Here is a 13,445-nt window from a genome sequence, read left to right as displayed (position 1 = left end):
CTGGGGGTGGGTGGGTGGCAGGAGCCAGATCACAGGGCTTTCGTGGGACAGCGAGAGAAGTGGGGATTTTATTCTAATGAAGTGGGAAGCCCCTGAAGGATTTTAAGCAGAGAGTGATCTGACCTATTCTAACAGTCTGCTGCCGTGTGGAGAATGGATTGAAAGGATTAGAAGTAAGAGTAGTGAGACCAGTGACGCAGCTGCTACAGTAGTCTAGGTCAAGGATGATGGCAGCCCAGACCGAGGCCACGGAAGGGAGGAATAGAGGAGCAAGTGGCATTTTAACGGGAATGAGGTAGAGCAGGAGGGTCAAGAAGGCTTCCCTAAGTAAGGTTAATGGAAGGTGAGACCCACGGCTGGAAGGTAAGGAGACGCCTTCATTCACACAGTGAAAACAGGATTAAATTAAGATCTAAAGAAGACTTAAATTCTGAAAAGACTATTGTTTTCCTCTTCCCCAAGACACATGAATAGCGATGTAATTCAAAAGTGAAACAGGACTAAACCACAAAATAGGTGGAAGCAAGTTCCACCAGATTCACAGTTTTTCCACCACGACTAGGTTAGTGTTTTCACTTTTGAAATTTTGAATATTGAATAATTTCAAGATAGTTTTGCTGATCTAGACCTGCTGAGCCTTTTTGTTTAATCTAGCCTTTAACAAAGGCCCTGAGAAGGGAAAGTGTTTGGAGTGTTTTTGACTGAAAGTAGGCTGCCTCCTATTGATGGATCTGCAGACCATGCAGTAACCTGCAAGCTAAACTGGGGACTGGAACTTCAGAACAAAGAAGGAGAAGGTGACACACCTCGGGGTCCTGCCCGGGGGGCGGACAGCGGGATGGAGGCGATCCTGGAGCAGCACCTGAAGGATGCGGTGAAGAATCCATCCACCGTTGGAGTCCTGTGCACAGGTTCACAAGGACTCGATCTGGGCTGCTGCAGAACCCTGTCAGCTGAGCATGCTGGGGTGATATTTGTTCTAGCCCAGCAAGCAGCTAAGCTGACCTTGGCCCCCACTGATATTCCTATGGTGTGTCTAGAATCAGGGAACATTATCATCATCTAGAAACGCGATGGCATTACAACGGCGGTGCACAAAACGGCCTCTTGACATTTCGTATCCGTTCCCCAGCAGCCTGTCACAGGGACTCAATCATACCTTGTGTTAATTATCTTATAGAACTGCGAGAGTTCCAGTAGTTAGGCCAGTCATGGAATGTGCATTGGACACTTTTCCATTAATTTTAGAGTAAGCTGCTTTTGGACATTCTATGGATTGACTTATCAAAATACTAGTTAAGAAAATAGCTTTTTGTTTTGTTTTGTTTTTTGGTCCAATGAGCTGGAGATCACAGATTCTTGGCTCTTGTCCCACACGGCTATCAATAAGCCATGTATGACTTGGTTATGTCTCTTCATTTCTCCAGCCAATGAATGAGAGTTTGGAAATTTCTTTCTAAATCGAAAACCCTCTCTTTGTTCTTTTCTTTTTTTTTTCTTTTAACATCTTTATTGGAGTATAATTGCTTTACAATGCTGTATTAGTTTCTGCTTTATAACAAAGTGAATCAGCTATACATATACATATATCCCCATATCTCTTCCCTCTTGCGTCTCCCTCCCTCCCACCCTCCCTCCCACCCTCCCTATCCCACCCCTCCAGGTGGTCACAAAGCACCGAGCTGATCTCCCTGTGCTACGTGGCTGCTTCCCACTAGCTATCGATTTTGTAGTGTATATACGTTTGGTAGTGTATATATGTCCATGCCACTCTCTCACTTTGTCACAGCTTACCCTTCCCCCTCCCTGTGTCCTCAAGTCCATTCTCTAGTAGGTCTGCGTCTTTATTCCGTCCTGCCCCTAGGTTCTTCAGGACCTTTTTTTTTTTTTTTTTTGGTTCCATATATATGTGTTAGCGTATGGTATTAGCATGTTTTGAAGGTATAGGTCGCTTTGTAGAGAGACTTTTGTTATGTTTAATAAATCTGGTTAGAAGGCGGGAAAAAGAACAAAGAAGGCTATTAGAGAGCAAGAGAGGAGCAGGGAAGTTCTGACTGGACCTGACTGCACTGACTCCACGGAGAAATGGGTGTGGCTAGATTACAGGTGCTGACTGCAGTGGCGGAAATGTTTTCTGTCCGTCAAAAGTCAGGTCAGATGATTCCGGAGGCCAGTTCTGATCAGAAAATGAATACCTTAGCTACTCTACTATTTTTTAAAATGCACTTATTTGTATACCATTTCTCTATTTTTTTTTTTTTTTTTTTTTTTGCGGTACGCGGACCTCTCACTGTTGTGGCCTCTCCCGTTGCGGAGCACAGGCTCCGGACGCGCATGCCCAGCGGCCATGGCTCACTGGCCCAGCCGCTCCGCGGCATGTGGGATCTTCCCGGACCGGAGCACGAACCCGCGTCCCCTGCTTCGGCAGGCGGACTCAACCACTGCGCCACCAGGGAAGCCCCATTTCTCCATTTTGAGTGGAGCAAAGCAGAGTTGAGAGTTACTTTAGTTGGTGTGAATAAAATGTCAGAGGCAATGTATTGGTCTAGTGACTTCTTCAAAAGAATTGAAAAATGTCATCATTTTTATATTTGGAAATTCACTCTCATTTTGTTCTGTTTTGATCTATATGGTTTGCCTTAAAGATAATACTGTAGCTATCCTGGTCTGTATGTCTTGCAGTGGCTTTTAACCAAACCCATTAAAATTCTGACCTGTAATAATTCACTTTTGACTGTGCCAACTTATTTTTTTTCTACATTTTTATTTTTCTTGACTCTCCTATTAGGCGATAAGCTCCTTTTCAATGTTTGAATTATCCAATTCTTTGGTCCACAGGTTTCAGAAACTTGAAGTGAGGAACCCATTCATCTTTGTATCTTGAGCAGAAAGACAGTGCATGAAACAAAACAGATGCCCAGTCTGCTTGTGGAATGGAATCTGGACAGCCCTGCCCTCAGGGAGATTGTGGGTGACCTGCGGAGTCAGCTGCATCAAAAATGACACAGTGCTGTTGTAAGTGGAACAGGGGAAGCATGTCATGATACAGAAGTAGAAGAGGGAAAGAGAGTGAGATGAGTTATGCATCAAAGTGTCAGGGAGACCATGAAAGGGGAGGGGATTCTAGGGGAGCAGCGGGGGAAGGACACCCAGGTGGAGGAAACACCATGCAAAGCAGAAGCAAGAAATATTCAGAGATTATAAAGTTCCACAATTCTTAAATGGGCTAAAATGTGCAGAAGGTAACACATATAGAAGGAGACAAAGTCTAGAGATAAGCAGGAGTAAAAACATCCAAGGCTTTGTAGGTCATGTTATGGAGTTGGGACCTTGTTTGGCAGGCTGTGAGGCAGGGGGCAGGGAAATGTCTTAGTGTGGATAAGCTGAGTCTCAGTAATATGAGATTGCTACGTCTCACAGCAATAGGATCAGACTTGCATTCTGCAAAGAGCACTCCGGCTGTGTCATTGGAGTGAGTTCAAGTGCACCGGGGGATTGACTTGGTAAGGTGCTGTGACAATGATGCAGATGGGAGTGAACTAGAACCTTCAGTAAAGCAGACGCCATGCAAATGAAGAGACCAGGTCAATTCAAGAGATGTATAAGATGATGCAAGACTTGATGACTAGATATGAGGATCTGGGGAGAGGGAGGTAACAGATTCATGGCTTAAGAGACAGGTAAATGATGGTGCTACCTACCAAGGTAGGGAATACAGGACTGTTTGTGGGGGAATGGGGCAAGTTGATAGTAAAGAGGACAAATCAATCTTTTGGGTCATTTTGAGTGTGGGGTAACTGCGGACCTTTAGAGTAGAGGACACTGCACCTCAGTGTCCTTGCATAACTGCCCAGGCAAAGGCAGTTTTTCACAAATATTTTTAATAACATTCATGCCTTTGTTATCCCTGTATAGCACCCTCTATATTTCATTGTTATGCACTTCACTTTTTAGAAAATCTGCATTTTCTCCTGTGCTTTCCATCCCCATTAATGGTGACATATTCTCCCCACTTAGCCAAGCTCATCACCTCAGAGTCGATCTCAATTCTTCTGTCTTTCTTACTAGTCACATCCAACATGTCACTCAGAATGTTCCTAATCACTCCCCTCCTCTCCTTTTTCTGGTCACTGTTTGGTCCAGCATACCTGTCCACTGCCATATACACCTATATCCCCAGCCCTCCCCAGTCAGTTTCTTTCTCCAGACTCTTGCAGTGATTTTCTAATTCCTATTTCTGCCTCTAAGATTTGCCCTGGAAAATTACTCATTACACACTATTGCCAGAGCAACCTTTCTGTAACCAAGTCTACTCATATCACTTTGTTACTTAGAAACATCAATGGCTCCTCAATCCCTAAATGGTTATGTACAAATACCTTGTTATCTCATAATTGGCCCAAACTTATTTTCTAGACATAGCAAATTATTCCTCACTTCACAAATGATACCTAAATTGACTTTAAACATTGTGAGTCAAAGGCACTCTGATATATTAGTTTTATGACTCTGTATTATTTCAGGTAGGTGTTGGACAGGTGAAAGAGGGACTCTGTCTCACTCCACCACTGACACAGACACACACACACACACGTGCGTGCACACACACACACTGTTAGGTTCAGTTCCAAAATTAATTCACCAAGGATACTGTTATGGGTTGAATTATATTACACTGAAAATGGATGTTTGAAATCCTAATCCCTGGTACCTAGGAATGTGACCCTATGTGGAAACTGGTCTTTGCAGATGGGATCAAGTTAAGATGAGGCCATTAGGGTGGGCTCTAATCCAATATAACCGATGTCCTTATGAAAAGGGGAAATTTGGACAACAGTCGCAAAGGGAGAGTGCTACATGATGATGGAGGTCCTGTAGCTACAAGACGAGGAATGCCAAGGATTGATGACCACCAAAGAGGCAAAGAAGGATTCTCCCCTTCCAGTTTCAGAGCGAGCATGGGACTGACAACATCTTGGTGTTAGACTTCTAGTCTCCAAAACTGTGGGACGATATATTTTTGTTGTTTGTGGGACCTGGTTTGTGGTAGTTTTTGAAGGCAGCCCTGGGGAGCTAATACAGATTCGAGATTTCACAGGATGCAGAGTGGCCACAAAGCCTAGCTTCTCCCAGCCTCTAGCATTTCTGGTGGGCACAGCTGCTCTGGCGGCACTGTCCCTGCATGGCAGAGGTGCCTTGGATCTGGAAAAAGTGCCACCACTGCACTTTTATGTGTAAACTTACAGCACCATCCCTGAAGAATTTACAAACTCTGGCCTTCTGTTCAAGAGAATGTTTACAAACGTGGCGTTCTACTCGTTCTTGATCCAGATTCAACATTGACAAAGCCACAACTTCATCCAAGGGGAGAAACGACAGTGAGTGTCAGGAATCTCTTAATCATATCTTTGTCTCTAGCTCCCTGGAAAGCCCATTTCCATGCAGACTCACTTTTTGATAAAAACTGTAAAATGTTACCTAGGCTTATACTCAGAAAGCTACTCCTATTTGTCTTTTTTCAGCATTGTGATTTACTTTATCAAAGGCTTTTATATCTTATTTTTCTTTGTAGGTGGTGTAGGGAGTGATTTTTGAGCAAAAGCAGTGAAATCCTGACCTTACCTCAATAAGGACCTTGTGGCATTTTACTTGACCAACTTTATCAATTTTGTTCTATTTCATTCGTTTCCAGGATACGCTATGCTTTTTTTTTACATCTCCTGGCTTTTGCATGTGTCATTTTCCTCACCTAGAACATATGCCTGATTCATTTCCAACTAAAGAACGCCATCACTTCGCTAATTATGATAATCAACACTGTCCTGGGTACGACACAGATATGATCCCATTCGTATTCACAACCTTGTGATTTAGACTGAGAGAGGTTAGAGTGATAAGGAGGTGGCACTGGAACCTGTCTCTTTCAGATCACAGAATCAATGTTCCTGTTTCTTAACCTCTTGCCAAGCCAGAAATCTTCCTTAACGTTCCTAGCCAAATATTCACTTTCTCCTCCAAGTTCCTGGAGAGTTTTGTACTTACTTTTATTGTGATAAGTCACAATAATTTATATTTTAATTACTTATTTGGGTTTGTAGCCCCAGTAGGTTGAATTCCGCAAGACAAGAAATGGCTTTTTGCCCACCTGCTTTAATCATGGCTCATAACAGACGCCCTCCAAATATTTGCTGAATGGATTAGAGCACGCTGAATAAATGCACGCATGGATTATAAGGCCACAGCATCTTCTATTTGACTGTGAACTTCTAGAAGACAGAGACCTTGCCTTTGTAAATTTTGAATCCCCAAAGTTGAATAAAAGTCTGTTGGCAGAATGAATGATTTAGTCAATGAATGATTTGGCTGAATGAATGATTATAGGTGACTAGAAGCCCAGCATGTGGCAGTTTTCCCTCCGTGCTTTATAAGATTTAGGAGCAGGACTTCCCTGGTGGTGCAGTGGTTAAGAATCCGCCTGTCCATTCAGGGGACACGGGTTCAAGCCCTGGTCCGGGAAGATCCCACATGCCGTGGAGCAACTAAGCCCGTGTGCCACAACTACTGAGCCTGCGCTCTAGAGCCTGCGAGCACAACTACTGAGCCCGTGCGCCACAACTACTGAAGCCCGCATGCCTAGAAGCCCGTGCTCCACAACAAGAGAAGCCACCACAACCAAGAGTAGCCCTTGCTTGCCACAACTAGAGAAAGCCCACGCACAGCAATGAAGACCCAAAACAGCCAAAAATAAATAAATAAATAAAAATTAAAGATTTAGGAGCAAGTGATATAAGATCATACAAAGAGGCAAAAATTTGTCTAATCTCTGTTAATCTCAGATTGAATGCAGCTAATCCAGCTTCATGATGGGGACTATAATCTGATTTTAAGATCAAGAAAATGAAAGTACTAAAAATGAGGAACAGTTTCATTATTTCATTCATTTATTCATTCATTCACTTACTCACTTACACTTGGGAATTGAAAAAGCACCCGAGAGCTGAGTAATTCATATCCTTCTTTTTTTTTTTTTTTTTTTTTGTCCAATTGTTGGAAGCCTGAGCTTGGGAAGCCAATTGGGCTGAATCCCAAAGACAGCCACTGTGGTAAGATGCCTTTGGGACCATCCATGACATATAAAGGAGTATGGGGCTTATAAATTAGAACAGTGGTTCTCAAAGTGTGGCCTGGCAACCCATGGGAGTCCCCAAGAGCTTTTCAGGGAGTTACAGATCAGAATCATTAGGACAATACTGAGCTCTTATCTGCCTTTTTAATTCCCATTCAGTGGACTTTCCCAGGCACTACATGGTATGTGGTATAACATCAGACTGAATGTAGAGGTCAGTAAGCAAATCTAGCTATCTTCTATTAAGTCAAACATTAAAAAGATTTGCAAAACCATAAGACAATGCTTCTCTTCACTATGTTTTGGAAACAGCTATTTCTCATAAGATGATGTCATTTATGTTAATATTTAATGATGTATACCAGTTATTTTAAGATAAATACTTACAAACATTTTCTCAGTTTTACTTTTGAACATGATGAATGTTGATAGATATAACCCACATAAACAAAAGTACGTTGGGGTCCTTTAAGACTGTAAAACTCATCTGAGACCGAAAATGTGAGAACCACTGACTTAGACAAACACGGACTCATAAGAAGTTTCAGACCCACTGCCCTCTCAGGAAGCATTGCCTAGAGTGTGCTTCCTTCTAGCTGGTGTGTAGGTGGGGTGTGAAGGCAGAAGGCGAATCATTTACAAGGATCTGGACACCCACCCCCTTCACAACTTCATTCCTCTGAACCTACTCTCTCCACAAGGGCCATGTTATTTCTGCTTCATCAGGGATCTGCAACTGGAACCAGATATTTACTCTCTGGTCTGAGGCCAAACTCTGACGTCCCTTCTCCCTACTGCAAGTCCCTCAAAGCCATCTTCTTCCAGCACCAGGGAGCCTCAACTCCTACAGAAAATCTGTTCAAGGGCGAGTCATTACAATCAGCTCCTGGAGAGTGGGCTGATTATGTGCTTTCTGAAATGTTCTCTCAATAAAGGAGCCATTCAGTGATGGGGGAAAATAAAATAACTCTTAATCACAGTTGCAGAATTTCTAATAAAAATCTATAATTAAAAAAGAAATTGATCCTCAAGCATTTTTACTTTTATTAAATTGCCAGAAAACAGAGTCGTGTTCACCTCTGGTCTTACAGGAAGGAGCCTAGCAACATGTATACATCCACTCAAGAAATAATGATGGACCACCCATTCTGTGTTAGGGATACTGGGAATGTTTGCAAATACCTGGCTGAGAAGATACGGTGCATCCTATGGCCAGCCCCTGATAAATAGTTACGAAACCTTGGCCTTTATAAAATGAAATAGAGATCAGAACAAACGTAGGAACCTGTTTTAAATGGACCACACCGACAATTAAATTGGTGGTTTACTCCCAATTCGGGTCTCCAGAGGGAAGCTGGACATGTAAATTGCCAAGTCGGTAACAAAGAATAGCATGGTCAGAGAAAAGGAGAGGGTCACGTAGCTTAGGTTAATCTGTGGTGATCCCGATTGGCCAGATCATGAAATAAACAGTAAGAGCTGACAGTATGCTAAGACAGAAGACTACGTGGTCTTGTTTTACCGGCTTCTTCATGCAACATGCCGGCTTGATACAGGCCTGGAGATGATTTATTATTTGCTTTCCTTGAGCAGATGATTCTGCCTGGCATTATGGCATCCAATAAGCTCACTTAGCGGCACACTGTTTACACACACTGAGCAAAATCTGAAAAACAACTTGACCCTCTGAAGTACTGAAACTAAACAGGGATCTCAGTTACCCTTCTTTCAGGGAAGTGTTATTGCTGGCTGATTAAATGAAACCTTCTGTGTCTGGAGGACTTTCTGAGAGGAAGCAGCAGTTACAGACAGTCTGGGTCTGGGAAATAGGACAACTTTATATCTCCACTGAGGTCCTAATGGCTTTAGTTCCTCTTGAATGGTTACATGGAAAGATAAATATAGTTCAAGCCAGGTTTTTGCTGTTTAAATGACAGGGTGAGCAAATAATAGCCCATATCCACATGGCACAATACTCTAAAAGAGCCAAATGAAAAACAATAACACTCAAGTTGTCTTTATCTATCTTTCATTACTTTGGAAGTTGTCACTACGTCTAATACAATTAACGTATTATATCTTTTTTTTTTTTGCGGTATGCGGGCCTCTCACTGTTGTGGCCTCTCCCGTTGCGGAGCACAGGCTCCGGACGCGCAGGCCCAGCGGCCATGGCTCACGGGGCCAGCCGCTCCGCGGCATGTGGGATCTTCCCGGACCGGGGCACGAACCCGTGTCTCCTGCACCAGCAGGCAGACTCTCAACCACTGCGCCACCATAAAAGCCCCAATTAATGTATTAATAACAACGACATAAACAACAAATGGAACAAACCAATAACAAAACTCAGCTACTATTAAGAAACAGTTTATGATATCCCAGTGTAACTGAAAGTGCAGTCTGGCTGCTTGTTACTCAAAAGCCAATAGAGAGGCAAGGTTGGTGGAAAGGAAAGTTTGCTTTATTTTGGATGCTGGCAGCCAGGGAGAGGGGAGGGTGGACGCCTGTCCAAAGGCCGACTCCCCACTTCCTACAACCAGTGGGCAAGAGCTTTTATAGATGGAGGGAGGGGGCTACATGCAGAAACAGTACAGTCGGCTCTGACAGTCATCTTGAAATTGGTCACTGGTGATCTGACCAGCATCATCTTGATTGCTTCAGGTACGGTTAATCTTCAGGTCAGTTTGTTTCCATTTCTTTGAGGCCAGTTCTCGGAATTGTAGCAGCTTATGTCATGGCTACAGCCTGCTCATGTAGTTAACTTCTTCCACCTGGTGCGGGCTTCAGTATCTTTAAGACAGCTCACAGGACATGGCTCAGAATATTACCTGTATCCCTTAAGGAGGAACTAAAGGTCCTTGACTATGTTTAATGACTAAACTACTTTTATTTGGTCTCTTTTGAGTGTTTTCCTTTGTTTCTCTACTTTTTCACTTCTCTGATTAAACTTATTCTTTGGCTAAAGTTTTTCCACAGACAAAAGGCAGGCTGAGGACATGGGGTGCATAGACCACAGGGTCCTGCTCCATTTCACTAGGTATTACTAGGTAGGCATGGATGTTCTTTTAAAATTTATAGCTAGGGCTGCCATTTATAGAGCTGTTGCTATTTCCATTTGTTGGGCATTTGGCAACTGAATGTCAAAACAGCCAACACATCTCTAGTTACTGTACCCAAGGTTGTCCTGTGAGATGGAATTATTTCCCAGCATTCCAGAACAATGTTGCCTTCTGGCTGGAAGTTATACTTGAGTGGGGATTTAACGTCCTTCTTTTATTAATGGACTTCTACTGAATGAGTACCTCGAAGAAGAACTCATCTGGGCTGCATAGGAGTTTACAGTTTAATCCTAAAACAGGTACACAAACATAGGATTATAAAACTGTTTGATAAAAGCTGTGACACAGGCAAAGCCTCAGTCAGATCCTAGCATTAGGGAAACAGGCTTAGGGGCAGGCCCAGGGCTGTGTGAATGTCCAGAGCACAAGCACACACAAAGGTAAGTGTATTTGCTTCTGCTATCTCTCCCCTCACATTCAGCTCCAATACTGCATACAGGAAAGCGTTGTGGTCTCTCAGCTTCTAATCCTTAAAATCACCTTCTTCTTCCACAAAAATTTTCCATCAGGTTACAAGCATGTCCCAGCCCTTGAACCTCCAAACCAGTTGAGACGCTATGGAGCTCTTAGCATTACTGGAGTGGCCAGCAGAAGGAGGCAAGGCTGCCCTCGGGGGTCTTTCCACTCTAAGTGTGATTCGCGGACCAGCAGCAGCGGTGTCACCTGGGAGCTTATGAAAAATGCAATGCAGCATCTCAGCCTCCTCCCAGACCTACCGAGTCAGAACCTGCATTTGAACAAGCTCCTCGGGTGATCAGATGCACTGGTCTAGGGCTGCCTAGGAGGCCAGTGTATTCCTTCGATATGGACACCTCCCAAGGCAAGCTACATAATTCAGCCTGACGTGCTGGAAAGCCACATTAAAGATTTGAGACTTTATAGTAAGCGCAGTGGGAAGGCCTTGGAGGTAGAAATGTTTGGGGATTTTTATAGGCCCTATGCACTCTGACTTTTGGAGGCTCTACTTCCACAGCATATTAAGCAAATATATTGGCATCACGAAAATGCAGACATATTTAAAAAAAAAAATTAATAATTTTTAAAGTTGTGTTTTTATATGGCTAAATTATTCCTTTTGTTTTCTGCTTTAAAATTGATAATATATATGCATATACATACAAATATACACATATATTCACACGTACACTTGAATTGCTAGTTTGCATAATGTCATCCTTTGTAGATATTTAACTCAACACTTTGTATTTTTCTCTTTTGTAGCACAGGGGGCAATGATTTTTTTCCAGGTCCCATATAATTCCACAGGTCCACAGGTCCTTGCTAACATATGGCTCTAAGCACTGTGGCTATATGCCTATTAGATTAATGGGCTTTGAGCAGAGAAGTGGCAAAGTCTGCTTTATGGTCTAAAAAGATCACTGACAACAGAGAGGCTAGCCCTAGGGCTAGGGCTTGGTGTGGGAACAGGAGTGGCCGCTGAGAAATGACGAGATGACTCTCTCGGCAGCTCAAGCAAGAGAAGATGTTGATGGTGGTGACAGAGGGAATCTCCTGAATATTAGAGAGAGGCGTGTGGCAGAATTTTCAGGACCTTGGGACACATTTCTTATGGGGAGTGAGGGAAAGCAGGACACAGGGATGACTCCCTAAATTCCAAACTAAGAAATCTAACTGGAAAACAGCTTATTCGTATAAGAGACACTGAAGGAGTCATTAGTTCTTGGGAACAAGTTGTTCCTTTACTTTTGGACATGTTGATATCGAGTGACTTGTATCTTGGTCCCTGAGGGGAAATATCACAAAGGTAGCTGAACAATCTGCTCTGGATCACGGAAGAGAAGTGCCACGTGGCAATGGAGATTCGGGAGTCACCAGCACGCAAATAGGGATGGAAACGAGGGCTTCTCTATGCTTCTCCGTCTTTACTGCGGAACTTAAAGGGGGCGCTACTTTTAAGAGGTCGGTCACTGACAAAGAGGAAAGACAACCTTGCTTAGGGGAGCAAGGACTTTCAACATTTACGGTTAGAGACAGAGTCATTGGCAAGGGAGACTGGGAAGGCGAGTCTACTGTTGTGAAGAAGGAAAGAAACTTGGGAGAATACGTGGTCACTGAGGTCACTCCTGTGAGAAGTACCTGCATTCAGTGCTGCTGAGATGTCAACTAAGATACACGTATTTCTAAGGAAACTAGAAATTGGTGACCTCTGAGAAAGTATCTTCGGTAGGGTGGTGGGAAGCCAGATTACTGAGTGCAGTAGGCAAAAGGACAGCTCCCTCAAAGTACATGCCCTAATCTCTAGAACCTGTGAAGATATTACACTTGCAAAAAAGGACTCTGCAGATGTGATTAAGGTAGGGATCTTGAGATGATGAGATTATCCTGGATTATCTGGGTGGACTGAATGTAATGACAAGGGTCCTTATAAGTGAAAGAGGGAGCCAGGAAGGTCAGAGTCGGAGAGAGCTTTGAAGATGCTAAGATGCCGGCCTTGAAGATGGAGGGGACCACGAGCCAAGGAACATAAACTTCCAGAAGCCACAAGAGGCCACAGGCAACAGATTCTCTTCCACGGCCTCCAGAAGGAACACGGCCCTGACGAAACCTTGATTTTAGCCCAGTGAGACCCATTTCAGAGTTCTGACCTCAAGAACTGTAAGGAAATAAGTGTGTGTTGTTGCTTGGTTTAAGCCACTAACTTTGTGGTAATTTGTTACAGCAGCATTAAGAAACTGATACACTGAAGGTCAAAGGAAAAACAGAGGAAATGAAGACAGTGAGTGTGGGAAGCTTGAGGAGGAGCTGTGTAAGATATAACAGAAGGAGCCTTTGCTTAAGGTGGGAGAAACTTATAAGCCATAAGCTGAGAGAGACATAAATTCCTAATGTATATAAATTAGCATATATATACATATACATATATATATATATATATATATATATACACTAATGGAAGGATATCAGTAAGAACAGGAAGATGAAAGATTCAGAAGTAGAATCACGAGGTTGAGGAATAAAGAGGGGCAGGGAGGGATAAAGAGCACAGGTGGGAGCACAGACGGGATGAAGGACACATCATCCTAAGAGGAAGTGAGGGAGGAAAGGACACATCCTGGTGCAGAGGGGTTTCTAAATCTGATGTGGGAATACTGAGGTAGCGCCTTACTAATGAGTTATACTTATTCTCTCCGTGCCTCAGTTTCCTTATTTCAAATAATAATAATAAGTAATAATGATAATAA

The 13,445-nt window shown here is 43.2% G+C and overlaps 1 pseudogene; it reads left to right on the top strand.

Annotated features, from left to right (window-relative positions):
• The first annotated feature begins 838 nt into the window (after positions 1 to 838).
• Positions 839 to 1,066, top strand: LOC132597317 (ragulator complex protein LAMTOR5 pseudogene; annotated as a pseudogene).
• Positions 1,067 to 13,445: the final 12,379 nt, after the last annotated feature.

This window comes from Globicephala melas, chromosome 5 (assembly GCF_963455315.2).
Source record: "Globicephala melas chromosome 5, mGloMel1.2, whole genome shotgun sequence".
NCBI lineage: Eukaryota > Metazoa > Chordata > Mammalia > Artiodactyla > Delphinidae > Globicephala > Globicephala melas.
The sequence above is the reverse complement of the archived record's forward strand: the minus strand, read 5'-3'. Positions and strand labels throughout refer to the sequence as shown.